This window comes from Mus musculus, chromosome 12 (genome assembly GCF_000001635.26).
Source record: "Mus musculus strain C57BL/6J chromosome 12, GRCm38.p6 C57BL/6J".
Classification (NCBI taxonomy): domain Eukaryota; kingdom Metazoa; phylum Chordata; class Mammalia; order Rodentia; family Muridae; genus Mus; species Mus musculus.
This window is the reverse complement of record NC_000078.6, coordinates 98,544,377-98,560,498: the sequence shown is the minus strand read 5'-3', so window position 1 is coordinate 98,560,498 and position 16,122 is coordinate 98,544,377. Positions and strand designations below refer to the sequence as shown.

Below are 16,122 nucleotides of genomic sequence, written 5' to 3'. Positions count from 1 at the left end.
GATGGGCCACCATCCTATTGACTTTATACGATTGGCTCATTTCACATTGGACTCCTGGCTACAGCCTTGTCAATGTGCCTGGATGAAGCTTATCCAGCACGCTAGCTTTTCTCTGAAGTCCCTTACTGTCATCTCCGACATAGGAACACTAGGTAACACTGCCATGTGACGCTTGGAGAGTTTAGGGAGTGATATCATAAATAGATTATAAACAACATAGTTGCTTAGACTGTGAAAGCTGAAGTGAGAAGGCAGAGAAGAGCTTGGATGATCTCCAGCTGAGGGTGTGCCAGGCAACTGGATCCCCCACCTTCATTGCTTACTCCAGGCCTGCAAATGACCACAAAAGCACCACAAATATTGACTGTGAGATGATCCACATAAAATTTTCAGGTAGGAGAATAAATAGAAATAGAATTTGTGAACATTAATGAAAGCCAAATGCCTTTCTCATGTTATCACACTGAGACTTCATTCCAGTTTAGTATATTTATAAACATGGGAGTCAGGCTCTGTGATTGATAATGATACTGAGATATTAATGACTTGGTCCTTGTCTCGTGGTTCAGAGACATCTACTGACATAAGAATATATTATATGTATTATAAGAAAGAGGCGGGGCGGTGGTGGCGCACACCTTTAATCCCAGCACTTGGGAGGCAGAGGCAGAGGCAGGCAGATTTCTGAGTTAGAGGCCAGCCTGGTCTACAGAGTGAGTTCCAGGACAGCCAGGGCTACACAGAGAAACCCTGTCTCAAATAAACAAACAAACAAACAAACAAAAAAACCAAAAAAAAAGAAAGAATATACACACACATAAGAATATATATCTATTCTTAGGTGTGTATATTCTTTCTTATAATATATATATATATATTGTGTGTGTGTGTGCACACGTGCATTCTTACAGAGGAAATGTGAAGGAGGGAATTAAGAATTCTAGTCAGAAAGGACTTGGAGGAAAGCCTTAGGTAGGTCTTGAGAGACAGGTTGCATTTCAAGCACTCTATAAATCTTGGGAAAACATGGTCAGAGCAACCTTGTTTACTATGATTGACTCTGCCAGGCTACCTGCCCCTGTACCCTCCAGTAACACTAATTCTTCAGTGAATTAAGTATGTCCTTTTAAGATCATCTTTCCTACTTATACCGGGAATCCTTTATTCTTTGGGGCATCCTCTCTTCTCTACACGAATATCCCCATCACTGTATAAACAGGCTTCTGTATCACCTATCGGCTCCTTGGACCTTCCTCTCTTCTTTCTACCACTTTATTTCTGGAGAGAGTGGTCTATGGTCGCCACCTTTACTTACTTCACCTTCTAAGTGGCCACTGCTTCCCAGGGTCAGCTTTCACAATGAGGACTTCTTCCTCTGTTTGGTTACTTTTGACTATGATTAAGATACATAATGCTGCCAGGTGGTGGTACAGAGAAACCCTGTCTCAAACAAACAAACAAAAGAACAAACAAATAAACAAACGCTACTTCATGTTGCCAAGATTGTGTTAGAAGTTCCTTATACAATATGGGCACTGGCTGTTAAGAAAGTTAGATTCTCATCAAATGAAGACATTCTAAGATTTGGTTCTGTTACTTTTTAATACCATCTAGAATTTTGTTCTTGTTGGCTTGTTCAAATTTCCTATTCTGCTTTCTTGCATAATACCAGTGCAGGCACTGAATGGCAGTACAAAGACCCAGAACTCCTAAAGCCATTTTACTCCAAAGACAGAAGAAAATGAGGAGGTGAGGGGAGTTCCCTAGCCTTCCCTCCTTAGATATTTCCTTTCTTTCCTCCTTTCTTCTCCCATCCTTTCCATTTTTTTCTACTCCTCTTCCTCCTTTACTTCTTCTTCCCTCCTGTCTTAGTACTTTTCTATTCCTGTGAAGAGACGCCATGGTCAAGGCAACTCATAAAAGAAAGCATTTAATTGGGAGCTTACTTTATAATTCCAGAGGGTTAGTTTATTATCATCATGATAGAGAGCATGGTGGAAGGCAGGTATGGTGCTAGATAGGTAGCTGAGCACACACACACACACACAGAGAGAGAGAGAGAGAGAGAGAGAGAGAGAGAGAGAGAGAGAGAGAGAGAGAGAGAGAGAGAGAGTTTAGCATGGACTTTTGAAATCTCAAAGTTCAGCCCTAATGAAACACTTTCCCCAACAAGGAAACCTATTTCAACAAAAGTAACTCCTAGTCCTTCCAATCCTTTCAACTCCCTAGTGAGTCAGCATTCAAATATTTGACCCTATGGGGCCATTCGTATTCAAACTATCACATCTCCTTATTCCCTTTCTATTCTCTTGTTCTTTTTCTCTTTTTCTTCTCTCCTATTTCCTCCTTCCCACTTCTTCCTTTTATTTTCTTGAGAGTCCTTCATAGACTTCTTGCACATAACCTCCATCCCACAGTAGCAAAGGGGAATGTTTCATCCTCCTTAGCTCAGAACAATGAAGACTCACTCCTTGCTTCTCTGAGTGGGGCCCATCTTTATTGATAGATTGCCATATAGCCAACCTTTAGATAAAACTGGGTGTGACAGCAGAAAAGGAGAGAGGTGACAATAAAAGTCGCAGGCAATAATCTGCCCCATCTTCCTGGATACTAGGAAGCAATTTTGACTTTTAGAAGGACAACTTAGCCTTTTAAAAAATACTTCATTCTGGTTTGCAACAGGATGGGTTTTCTTTCACTAGTCTGTCTACTCCCTGCTTTCCTATCGGGCACTTCTCTTTTTCTTTTTCTTTACATGTTTAAATGCTTAGACTTGAGGTCCTTCTAGTTTGGGTCTGTACATTCTTGCATGACCTCAGCAGCCCTTTAGTGCTGTGTTAATGCTATTGTTTTCTAAGTGTGTCTGTGTGTCCATCTGTCCATGTGTGTCCGTCTGTCCGGGTGTGTGTGTGTCTAGTTGCCACCTTGATGTTTCCACTCACATGCCTTCACTGTGAAGACCAACACAGAACTGTGGACTTGGCATTCCAAACCCGTTCTTCCTCAGACTGCATTATCTCAGTGAATGACGCAACCTTATAAAATCTGGTCAGATCACACGAGTCCTCTCTTTCCTGGCTCCCCTCCCTCCCTAACACATTCTGTTCACCACAAGTTCTGACCAAGAGACTTCACAACCACACCTAGGATCTTTGCTCCTGTCTCTTTTTTTCTTCCCTGCCTTGATCTGTGTTTTCTTTCCGTTGTATGTTTACAGTGTCTTCATATTGGTCTATTTATTTCTGTTCCTGTTCTCTGGTGCTGTGTGGTGGTATGCTGTTTCAGTTAGGCACTCTCTGCTGCTGCTGGCCCACAAAGCCTTGTGTGGTGGTTTTTGTTAATCTTCCTGAAACCTTGTTCTGAACCACTTCTCCCCAGTTTCCTCTGGACGTCTTCCTTTTCTGACTTATTGAGAAGGTTTTCAAAACCTGCATTTCCTCCCTTGATTCTTTTCTATCCAGCCTTCCTCACCCATGCCATCTCAGCTTAAACGTAATACCCCAGAAAGCTTTCTTTAACACACCCACACTTACCAGCCCCCTTCTGCTATAATTCTCTGCATTGGGCCTATACATCCCTGAAAAAACTTCTATTTTGTAACTTAATGAAGTGAAATTACGACACTAAAACCACTAAAAATGATATCTGTACGACACCAAGAGAACCGAGACTTTTAAGGAGACAAACACAGCTAGCAGCGTTTCAGGTCCTTGCAAAGGCTGAAGATAATGGTGATGGTGATGATGGTGGTGGTGGTGATGATGATGATAATGATAGATGATGATTGTTGGTATCACAGTACCAACTGATATATATGCTTACTGCAGATCAGGAACATTGCATACATTGCATAGTTCTAACAAGGTTTGCATTGTTGGGGAGTATTGTCATGCTGAGACTACACTGAGACGTTAGGTAGTTGGTCATAGTGTTTGGTACACAGAACTTTTGAGGAATGTTTTCTGTCCCCCAAGACTCTGATAAATAGAAGTAGAGCTGAGAATCTCTCTAGGTCTGAGCAAACTCAAAGCGTGCATTTATAAACTTGGTCTATATTTGTCCATGTGATGACTGAAATAGCTCTTAGCTGATTAAGAAATGGAAAGATAATATGGGAAAAGTGGTTGACTATTTTCAAGATATGGTAAATAAAATTAGTTTCCAGGCCAGAATCCCTTGACTCTTGTCTTCTATCCTGATGAATGGAAGGCATAATGGAGTTTTAGAAAAGTATTGGTGGGAGGGAATAAATTTGGGCATGATGGCATATGTCTATAATCCTAGCCCTCAGGGGGCCGAGGCAAGAGGACAGAGTTTGAGGCCAGCCTGTGCTAGCATGGGACTTGGTTTAAAAAAAGTAAAGAAGAAGTCAAGATTTCAGATGGAGTTATTTTCTCATTGTAACAACTGAAGATGTATTCTTACCACTGCGCGGTAATTCAGCAAAACCTCCATCCTCCCAGGTATTCTGGCTCTTACATTCTTTTCCCCCTCCTTCCACGATGTTCTTGAGACTTATGCCTAGTAATTGTATTGCAGATCTATCAACAAGTGATGGCCACCCCGTGGTCCATTGTTTTCTGCATTTTGACTGCTATAGTGGTAGCTTTCTGTCTATTGTGAAAAGAAGCTTCCTCGGTGAAGAGTGGTATCTATTCCTGTCTATGGGTAGAAAGATAAGTATTTAGATGTACTTAGAAATTGTGCTGGTTTAGGAAAAACCTGCTGGCAGTAGTAGCTTCTCTTCTAAGATCCATGGCCTCAATAGCTCTGTACACTTGACGAGACTTACAGTACCAGACATGGCTCCTTCCTCTTGAGTGGGCCCTGAGTTCAATTAGACAACTACTAGGCACCTCCAAGATATAAATACCACTATTGCCCCTTTAGGGATAGTTTGTCATATTGGTTATTGTTACAGCAGGATAGGACTGTTGGTTGCTTTCCTGTATTAGCAGCCTGCACACTGCCTTCTGGAACTATGAAAGCTTGTCCTAAGAGAGGAGACTGTCTGGTCAACTTACTTTGTAAGTTCTATGTCCAAAAAATATGGTATCTTCAGTAATAGAGCCCCTTCAACTACTGAGAAGCAACTGATGGTAACAACAGTAACCTATATTGTACTGGGGGGGTGCTAGATTTCCTTGACCAACTCTAAAGAAGGTTTCTTGTCTTTAACTGGCATTGGAATTTTTGTTAGATAATCTTTGGCTCTTGGGGAGAGTAGTATCATCCCAATTAGTGTAACTTTATTTGGAGTATATGTATGTATGTATGCATGTGTGTGTATGTATGTGTGTATGCATGTATATGTATATATGTATACATGTGTGTATGTATATATCTCTGCATGTCTGCATGTCTGCATGTATGTGTGTGGATGTATGTGCATATATATAAGATATGTGTATGTATATATGTATGTGTGCATGTATGTATGTATGTATATATGTATGTGTGTGGATGTATGCATTATGTGTATATATGTATACATGCATCTATATAGACATATATATGTATGTATGTATATTATGAATGTTTATATGATATATAATTTTAGGTAAATATAGAATGATGATACCGTATGATTTTTCAAACTTCCTTAGTGTTATTTTTCCTCTCCCTCTCTATTGTGCTCCTTCTCCCAGTCTTGCCTACACAAGCTTCACTTTGTATTTGATTAATATTTTTGAGGTTGGATCTCATGATAAAAACCAAGATGGCCTCAAACTCTTGATTCTTCTGCCTCAGTCTCCTAAGACCTGGGATTACAGATGTCTACTATCTTATCTGCCTAGATTTCACTTTTAAAGATTTAAAAAAAAATCAGTTTTCCTTTAAGCAGTAATTTGTACCATACTTAGTGCTTTTATTTAAATGTATCCAACCATTTAAAAAAGAGAAATAAATATAAACTAATTTCAGGTAAATATAGAATGCCTATGTAATCATAGGCATTCAGTTGTTTTATTTTTCCTAGTGTGTACTAAAGTAAACCTGTACCACTTACTATTTTCTCACAACTACCAATGACTTGTGTGCTATACTTTTGGGAACACCCAAGGCTCTATTGTTTACCAAATTACAGCTCTGTGATGGGGGGTGGTGCGTAATTTCAGTTGTCAACATGATTAGACTAGACACTTTGGGTTTGTCTATGGAGCCATTTTCAGAGATTATTAGATCATCAAGGTTCTCTGCCTCAATCAATAGTTTAATCATTTGATGGTTTTAAAATCTGAACAGATCCTTGGGTGGTACTTAGAACTATGGACATTGGCGCCTCATTGGAAGATGTGGGCCTATTAGTATGTATCTTTGAAAGGTACAGCTTGGTCCTGTCTCTTCCTGTTACTCTTTCTGCGCTTATCACAAGGTGAAGAGCATTGTGTCACCACACCCTTACACTATCTTCTGCCTCACAATAGGTTCAGGAACATTGAAACAAGATGGCTGTATGTCAGAGCACCTGAGGCCACAAGCTGAAATAAACCTTACCCACTTTAGTTGCCTTTCTTGGATATTTTGTTACTGCAACAAAAACACTGATTAACACTGGCTCTCTGATTGTGACAGGAATGGAGCTAAACACGTGATATCCAGACTCCATTTATTCGATGCTTAGCATCTCAGGTGCTGTAAAAAAGTGAAAATGTGAACTGTATTTAGTCTTTAGTCTTAGTGGATTTAGAACAAAGAGACTGGAGAATGGCACACCAATAAGGAGGTAGGATGTGGGTGAGCTTCATGCTCCCAGTTGTGTGGATAGTGGTTCTTCTGCATGCCATTTGACATCAGCTTTGCCATCAGAGTAGCTGTGTGAGCTCTCAGTTTGCACTCAGGGCTAGGTAACCTCTTTTCAAACTCAGTTTGCTCCAGGATTTGCCAGGGACTATACGATACCTTGGGGAGTCTGAAGATTACTATGGTTTATGGGGCAATAAAATGGAAACTAAAGGATGAAGTAGGAGGCAGAGTAGACTAAGACCATAGATGAGATGCAATGAGTGTATGCTTAAAGCTTAAGGGAAACAGAGTTCACTGCTAGCTCTGGAGCCCAAGAAAGGCTGTCAAGTAGATGTGCACTTCAGATGGACTGTAAAGGAAGAGATGGCGTAAAATGCAGTGATAGAGAAATGGTCCAGCAGGATGAAGGCAATCAATTAGGAACTGAAGAGGGAAATGGGTATTTATTTGTGAAAGAGCAAGTCTCCAGTTTTGTGAGATGAGGGTAGGAGGAACAGTTGGGTTTTTGGGGCCTTTGAGGTACTGGATATAGATTTATTTCCACGAGCAAGCTGGAAGCTTGGAAGGCTGTCACATGTAATGAGTTGACTTTCTGGAAACAACGGTGGGTGCATGCACATAGTTTAAATGAGAGGGAAGGAAAACAGCAATCTCAGGAAGAGAGTGTAGCAATGTGGGTGGAAGATGATGAGACTGTGCACTGTCACTATGCCCCAGGTATAGGCTACAAGGGCCCAGGGGTGAGTGGCATAGAAAGGAGTAAAGAGTGTAGAGAAATGGACGCTGACCAGTGACCAACACAGCAGAGGCAATTGTTTCTCTTAAATTACCAGGAGGTCAGTGTCATCTGGGAGTTATGGATAATGGGGACAGCGATTGGAGAGATGATAGTGATGTCAGTTCTAGTGCATGGCGAGGCAGGCAGTGGATCTGTCGCACAGATTACCCTTCTCTGTGGGAGAGCAGAGGCAGTTCAGGCTGCAGTCAATTTCCCGTTTCTTCTTTGGGTATGCTCAAGGATAAGTGGAAGTATAATTTCTGCATGAATTTTCATGGCCAAGAGACAAGGAGGAAGGAGCCGAACATGAACATTACTCTTCCCTTGAACAAGGTGAGTCGGCCCTGGGAAGCCGACCCACTGCATTATGTGAAAAGTCACACGAATGCTTTGTCTGAAAACATTAGTTCTTTAAGAATTTTATACCATATATTTTGATCATACTTCTCTCCCACCATTTTCAGACCTCCCTACTCCCTACTCACTCAATTTCGTGTCTTTTTAAAAAACCATTGAGTTCAATTTGTGCTGCCCATATACACTTGCCTTTGCTCATTTACTGGAGTAGAGTTGACCTACTGGGGGTCTCACCTTTAAAGCCGATTCCTCCCCTCCCAGCAGCTATTAATTGCAAACAGCTCCTTAGCTAGCAGTGGGACTTCATACCAACCTCCTCTTTCAATGCTGGGGTTTTGTCTGGCTTAAGGTTTTAAAGATCTTGTATCTGTTGTCACAATCACTTCAAGTTCGTTTGTACAGTGCCCCTGAATGACTGGATTTTATCCACCAAGTAGGTATTTCCTCCTCAAATATGTCTTCAAAGCCACAGGACAGTTTCATCTATTTTGATTTCATGTTTTCCATCTGAAAAGGATCTAACATTTAGTGGCTGTGGATGCAATTCTGCCTTCATACAAAAGACTGTATGTTTCAGAAACGAGGAGACAGAAGTTTACTCAGAGAGTTGTCTGGGATTTGCTACTCCCACTGGAGAGCAAAGAGTAAGGTGGAAGTCTCTCCAGAGAGCTCTGTAAATGTTTGAATTCTTTAAACTCGGGCACCCGGAGGTGTGTGTATGTGTGTGTGTGTGTGTGTGTGTGTGTGTGTGTGTGTGTGTGTGTGGTGTGTGATGGCTTAGTCGCACCTGAGTTCAGATTGCTAGCACATCCACACAAGTGCTTCTGCAACACCAGCACTGAGTGGGATATAGCTTATTGACCAATGAGTCTAGTGGATCCAAGAACTCCATGTTCAGCAAGAGACCCTGTCTCAAAGGATAAGGTGAAGAGTAACCAGGGAAGTCACATGCCTGGATGTGTCACATGACTAGATGTCTACCTCTGTTTTCATATGTGCATATCTACCCACACAAACATGGATCCACCCCTCTTCCACACACCTAGTTCCCTCAATCCATCCAATTTTCTCTAATATTTTTTCTTTCTAATGTTTAAATTGTTTTATCATATGCCTGTATTACTTGGTATGAAATGTACTAACTTTAATTGCAGTGAAATAGACAAAGCAATTCTTGGGGGATACTCTGTGTCTACAGTGGAGGCTGGGTTCTTCTAATGGAAACTTCTTTGGGAAACATGACTCATTGGCCTTCATCTCCATCACCATGCAGGGACTGACTGAATGCCAGGAAACAGCTGCAGGTCTACAGTTAATTAGGTGGTACAAAAGAAGGGAGATGGTACGGTTAAATGGATCTACAATCCCAGTCAGCAAAGACGCTGATGCTATCTCCTAGCTAATAGAAAACTCAAGTATACCCCAAGGATGCTGCCAGATGTTTCTAAATAAGCATCTTACATCTATGGTCTCAGACATTGAACACTTAAACCCAAGTCTTTGAAACTGACTATTGAATAGACACTGAAGTTATTATTGGACCAAGGTCTAATGTAGTGGTTTATGCTGTTTAGGGTGAATTTCACTATTATTTTAAAAATACATCTTAAGTGGAAGGATGTTGAAATGATGAGTATTTAATTCTAAACTTAATTTTCTTGTTTCACTAGAATTCTCTTTTTTAGGTAACAGTGGCCCAGAATAATCTGACTGTTAGGAAACCCATGAATTCACATATACATTTGCTCATTAAAAGCACATTTATTTACTGGTTGGCAGGTTCTATACAGAAGTCTGAGAAGCAAGAACAGCCACATTTTGTATTTTTTTTTTCATGTTGTATCAAGAGAAATGCTCTAGCATCCTAAGTTAATTCTAAAGTCAATTTTTGCAATTTAGCAATTTTGAAATAAGTATGTATTGAATCTGAAATAAGAATCAATCTACCTCTTTGTCTGTCTGTTTATACATTTATATGTTTAATTTTGCAGTGATAAGGATTGAATTTAGGGTCTCTACAATGACAAAAGCTATCTTGGAGTTATAGTCACAGCCGTAAAAATATTATTCTATCAATGATATTGATTTAATTAGACATTTTTAATTTTTATGAGGCTCATAGGATAATGATACATTTTATAACTGATTGTGTGTTGAATTGGTAGCAAATATTTGCATAATACTAAACTTTTGATGAACATAACGTCTTGAATTAGAATTTACTATTTGTCAAGCGTCTAATTTTAGGGGCCAAGGTAGATCAAGGGGCACCAGGACTCAGGGGCCTGGATGTCCAGATCCAGGGGAGAAGAAGCAGAAGGTAGATGAACAGCTCCTGCTGTGTAGACTACAACAGCGGGACTGAGTCACATTTCCCAGTGTCCTCCATCTCTGTATGGGCTCTCTTTTTCTGGCCTGCTACACAAGCTGAGGTGAGTCATGTAGTGCGATTCTGTCAGATGCCAGAAGAGAGCAGGGGGGATGAGAGACAACAGCAAGGGCTACGGTGTGTAGGATGGAGAGTAATAACAAGATCAAGGCCAGCGGGTGCACCTAGAAGCACCTGGGGCTAACACAGCGTCAGTAATATCACTTTATCAAGTATTCCACCATTGCCCATTTCAAAGCCGTTATTACTTCTAGTAATAAAATACCCTGCGTCTGAGTATTTATTAGGCACCATTACTACACTAGCCTTGCTTCAAGCATGAAACTGGTTGGTGACTCGTCTAACATTACACAGCAAGTGGTAGGGTCAGGATGCAAGCTTTGGTGTACAGGCATCAACATCTTTGTCTTATTCAATGTGCTGCTCTGTGACCCCACATCTCATAATACACATGGACGTTGTGTCCAGTTGTATGTATCCTCAAAATCTAGCAAGGCGAGATTAGGAATTATCCAGAATAAAGTTATGGTTTCTGAGCAAGATTCTTCAGCTGTCTTGAGGTAACTGCTGTGTGTTTGAGCCCAGGTGAATGGACCAGACCAGGAACACGCTAACAGGCAGGAAGCAGTTGCTTGCCTGCTGAGTTAAGATTTCATTACTTTATGCAGACATTCAAAAACTAGAAGTGCTATGTGGCTAAAATGCCAGAATTCAGTGCCAGGGTATTTTAATGAAGTTCACAGTACCTCGGGAAGCTTGCTTTAGGATAGGCCACAGACCATAGCTTGGAACTAGTGGACGATTTTATCCACTTCTCTCATATTTAGGAAGATATTCTCATGATGGTGGATTCTCTTTAGATTTTGGTCACAGAGACCTCAAGAAAGTGTAAAATGTTTTTTTTTTCCATTGTTTAAAATCACTATTTTATTTCCTATGAGCTAATGAAGAGCCTAGAAGAGTTTTACAAATTATATCAAAGCTTCCAAAATTCCAAATGCCAAAAGCAGTTATTCAGATCTGGGGATGAAGACAGATTGTAAGCTGTTTAATTAAGCTTGTCGCTAATTTCTTCCCACTCACATGACAGAGCAAAGTAGTTTTTTTTTAAATTAAATTTAGAGGACAGTGTTACTGAATAATTAGAAGAAAAAAAACCCCCAAATCAAAAAACAAAAAACCAACCCAATCAAAACCAACCAAACAAATAAAACCAAAAAACAAACAAACAAAAAACCCAAACCCAGCAAAAACAATCAAGCAAAACCCCCCACCAAAACAAACAAACAAACAAAAAAACTCCCCAAAATAAAAAAATAAAACAAACCACCTTTCCAGCAATGTAAGGAGTATGGCCACTACCATATTGATTTTTGTTATCAATAAGCATTTGTTGCATATTGTGTGGTGCCCGACACACAGACTTACTCTTATCAGTCTTTAGAACTCCCTATATACAATACCAATAGAAAAATATATGTAAGACATGCATTGAAAAAATGTACATATTATAATTTAACATATTAATGAATGCATAAGGAGAAGCTCATTGAAAGGTCATAGGTGACTGCACTGAAAAGTTTTCTAAGGGTAGAAAGCAGCACCTATAGAATGCCTGAGAAGGTTGGCCAGTCACCGGGAATTGCGTGTTTAGGCAGAGAAAGAGAAAGCCTGCACGTTTCAGTCAGGACTTGGTCCCAAAGGCGATATGTTGATGCTGAAATTGGTACTGTAGAGACGCTCAGTCAGAACCTCCTGTGGACTACTGTGCTTGTGGTCCTGTGAGGATGTCTGTCTGTCCTATGAGGATGTCTGTCTGTTTCAGATCGAGCAGCCGCCTTAGGGCAGCTCACAGAGCCACCTTGATGGCCGGCCTATGGCAGCGTGCCTGGAAGCCAGGTGCTGCATTTCTCGCAGCCTGCCAGGGAGGCCCCAAAGCTACAAGTTCATCTCTCGGACAGTTGGGCAAAAGTGGGACTGAATTCAAAGGAATGCCCTGCAATTCATTTATCACCACCATAATGGGGTCTGTTTCAACTGGAGGGCTGTGTGGGTGGTAGACGAAGAGTCCAGTGCAAAGCTGCTTCATGATCTGGAGTGGATGGGGTTCCCAAAGGTTCACTCAGATGAGTTGGGGAAGGACAGCATTTGACTTATTTAAACAAAGACTTGTTTTATTTAATGACCATACACACACACACACACACACACACACACACACACACACACACACACAAACACGGAGGCAATTGAGGAGACTGGCAGAGGGTGTCAAATCCACTGGAACTGGAGTTACAGGTGGTTGTGAATCACCAACTTGGATGTTGGGAACTGAATTCTAGCATCCTTGCCACTGAACCATCTTTCCTGTTCCTGCATTTGAGCCTTAAAGACCATATTATTCTTGTCTGTGTCAGGATTTTTTTTGTAGTAATAGAAATGAAATTTTTACATGGAAGCTAAGGTAGGTGTGTAGGTATGATTCCCCTCACCTTTTCCCAGGCATATTACCTCAGAGCTACATCCCCAGCTGAGATTTGCTGGGCTTCTGAGACTGACAGACTGACAGGGTCCAGGGGAGAAAAGAACCTTAGGGAGTTTCTGTCCCAGCATGTGCTGGAGCTGATGGCTCTGGAGATGGTAACCTGCCCCTACCCTCCAGAGGGCCACCTGGGAGTTTGGGCTGTTCCCACAGTAGTAGTGGGGTGTTGTAGTCTCTCAGGTTCCCAAAGATCAGCTTCTCTCTCTCAATCCCCTTGCTGACACCATTGATCTTGGGCATGATTTCATTTTAGACACATTTGCATAAGGGCAAGAGTTCAGACATTTCAGACATTTGTAGGACAGCCTTGATTTATAAATAATGATGTTTGATCAAATGAATAATACATGTCGCGTATCATTGAATGTTTGTTAGACTTTTCATCTATAAAATCCACACATTAGAAAAATGTAGAGGCATACAAAAGGCTGTCTTCATTCTCATCCTATTTTTTTTTGCTCCCTCTTTCCATTTCCTCTGCCCTGTTTTGCCTTTCCTTCCCTCCTTCCCCATCTCCTTTCCTCTCCCTACCACAGGACAGACATTTGTCTTGGACTTTCAGATACAAAATTACTAGTAATTTCTGACTGCCAGGGAATTATGGTCTAGTTAGAGGATTCATTAACTTTGCTCAACATTTAAAAACAGATTTTACATGTGTTGATTTTTTTGTTTTTATTTTAAATTTTATTTTTAAAATTAGCAGGTTTCCTTATTACTTTTCCAAGGACACCTCTGATTTATCCTTTTTCACTCTCTCCACCCCTCCTCTTCCTGTCCCAATTCCTTTTATACCCTCTGCCCCCAATATTTCTCCTTCCAGTTTCATATCACATTCGTCTTCTAGCCCTTCCTATCCTAGTTAACCACCCCCTTGCTGGAACCTCTTATTTCCCCTCTCATGGACTCCTTTCTAGTTTCCTGGTCTTCACATACACGTATTCCCTATAAATACACATGTATAAAAACTAGAAGTTAGGATTAGCACGGCAGAGAGAACGTGTGGGGTTTGTGCTTCTGATCCTGAGCTGCCTCATTGAATGTAATATCTTCTAGTACCATCCATTTCCCTGAAAATTTATAATTTCATTTTTCTTTCTGCCTGAATAAAATTCCTTTGTGTAAGCATGCTGCCTGTTCCTTATCCATTCATCTCAACAGATATTCATTGGGTATTAATTATGTAGTAGGCACCAATGTATATATTGGGATATAGGCAATGAATACAACACAAAATCTCTTTAGATTGGAGATTTATTTATTTATTTATTTATTTATTTATGTTGCAAAAAGGCACAGAATGAACAAGCAAATAAGTGCAGAATATAGTTTCAGCAGAGATGAAAGTAAAACGCTGTGTGGAAATTAAGGTTGCGAAGCAGGCTCGGAAGTGGCTGGTGGGGAGATTGGCCATTTGCCATGAGGCAAAGCCAGGGAGGTGTCAAGAAGTAGCCTGTCTGTAAAGGGCTGAGCAAAATGTCCCACATGGAAGAGCAAGGGCAGTGTCCCAGTGATTGGAGACAAGATGGACAAACTAGAAGCCCAGGATCACTGGGGGGCACGTAGGAATAGATGGCAGCTGGTGAAGTTGGAGACATGAGCAGGAGCCAGAATGCGAAGCACTAATTTGATGAGTTTGGTTGTTATCCAAGAGCACATGGGAGTCTCTTGGAGGTTTTTAGCAAGGTAGTGGATAGACTAGATTCACATGCTTCCTGGATGGCAGGGCTTAGACTGGGGCAGTTGGAGTTGGGGGTGGGGAGAGGAGTGGTGGAAATCAGTATTTAGAGATGGAGTTGTGTACATCAGGCAATTGGTGAGTCTGGCATCATCCCTGGATGAATGGCAGTAGCATTAACTGAGGCACAGACATCTTGGGGAAGAAGATTTGGGGATGTTTGTGAGCTCAAACAAGATTTCTTGTTAAATCATGTTTAATGAGAGCCCCTAATTGGATACCTGAGTAGATGTATTGAGTAGACAGTAAATGAAACCCAGTGTTAGAGACATGTACTTTGCTTTCAGAGGGGCATACTTTTTTGCTTTCAAAATCGTGGCAGTCTGTAGTATCGAGTGGTGACATGTGTGTTGGTAATCACTGATCTCCAGATGCTGAGGCGGGAGGATCTCTAGTTCAAGACCAGCTAGCTACATAGTGAGATCCCCACATAAAAGGCATTCCTGAAACTTTAGCAAAGAAACCAACAACTCCCATGCCTAAAGTCTCCCCAAACGAAAGGAATTGTGGCAATTTACACTGTGCTCTCAGTGTAGTGGAAGGAAGGAAGCATTCATTCTCACAGAGGGTTGACCGTCTGCCAAGCACTTGCTAGATGATTCACATGCATTATTATTCATGAGGCATAAGATGGAGAAGCACTCGAGAATAGTGTGTCAGACTCTGGAGATAGATGGCTAAGTTCAACTCCGAGCCATGCCTCTGACTACTGGCATGTCTAGACTTTGCTTATTGTAAGATGGAGTAACAATTGCGCCTACCTCTGAAAGTCACTTTGATCCTGAAATGAGTCGATGCATGGAAAATACTGGAAATGATGTCAGCTCCATAAATGGACTCCACACGGTGTACCTTAGAGATGAAAGAGTAGTGTGCACCAGAACGTTGCTTTAGAATCTTGTTTCTGCTTGTTTACCAGCCAAATGTATAGGATTTTTGAGTTCTATTCTTAGGTTTTAGCCCTATTCAGTTTTTTAAATCTGTTCTTGTTGCTGTGTAGCCACCCACGGGCAGAAAACAAGCGTTTTATTATAGTCCCAGGCTTAGGCAGTACAGAGGGGATGGCTTATGTTCTGCTATGCTTGTGATTTTACCAGGGAAGATGTGAAAGCTACAGGTGGTGGTGGCATGATAGAGAGGAGAGGCTGGAATCATTGGGTGACATTGCAGCTCACGTGACTGAGGGCTGAGCAGCCACAGGGGATCAGTCTTTGGTGACTTGCCGCATGAACTGACCTGGACTTCTCATAGCACGGTCATTAATTCCAAGACTGAGTGTTCCAAGACAACCAGACAGATGTGACATGATTGTCTTTTCTGCCTTGGTAATAGCCTGTTCAGATTTGAGGAGAGGTAGCTTAGATTCCACATTTCCATGAGTAGATTATTCATGTATATAAAAAATATAGAATGGTATAAATGGCTGTGATTAGTTTGCTTTGGAAAAAGTGTATTGGGCCAAGAAGCTTAAAGAGGAGGCCATTTATAAAATGAACTGACCTAAAGATCCAATACATGAACTATAGGAATGGTCTCCAAATATCAATGAAGCAATGTTTACCAGACATAAC

At 41.1% G+C, this 16,122-nt stretch overlaps 1 protein-coding gene across 8 annotated transcripts in view; it reads left to right on the top strand.

Annotated features, from left to right (window-relative positions):
- The window catches only part of Kcnk10 (potassium channel, subfamily K, member 10), a 148,782-nt gene that overhangs the window by 17,715 nt on the left and 114,945 nt on the right, over nt 1-16,122 (top strand). The window lies entirely within an intron of this gene.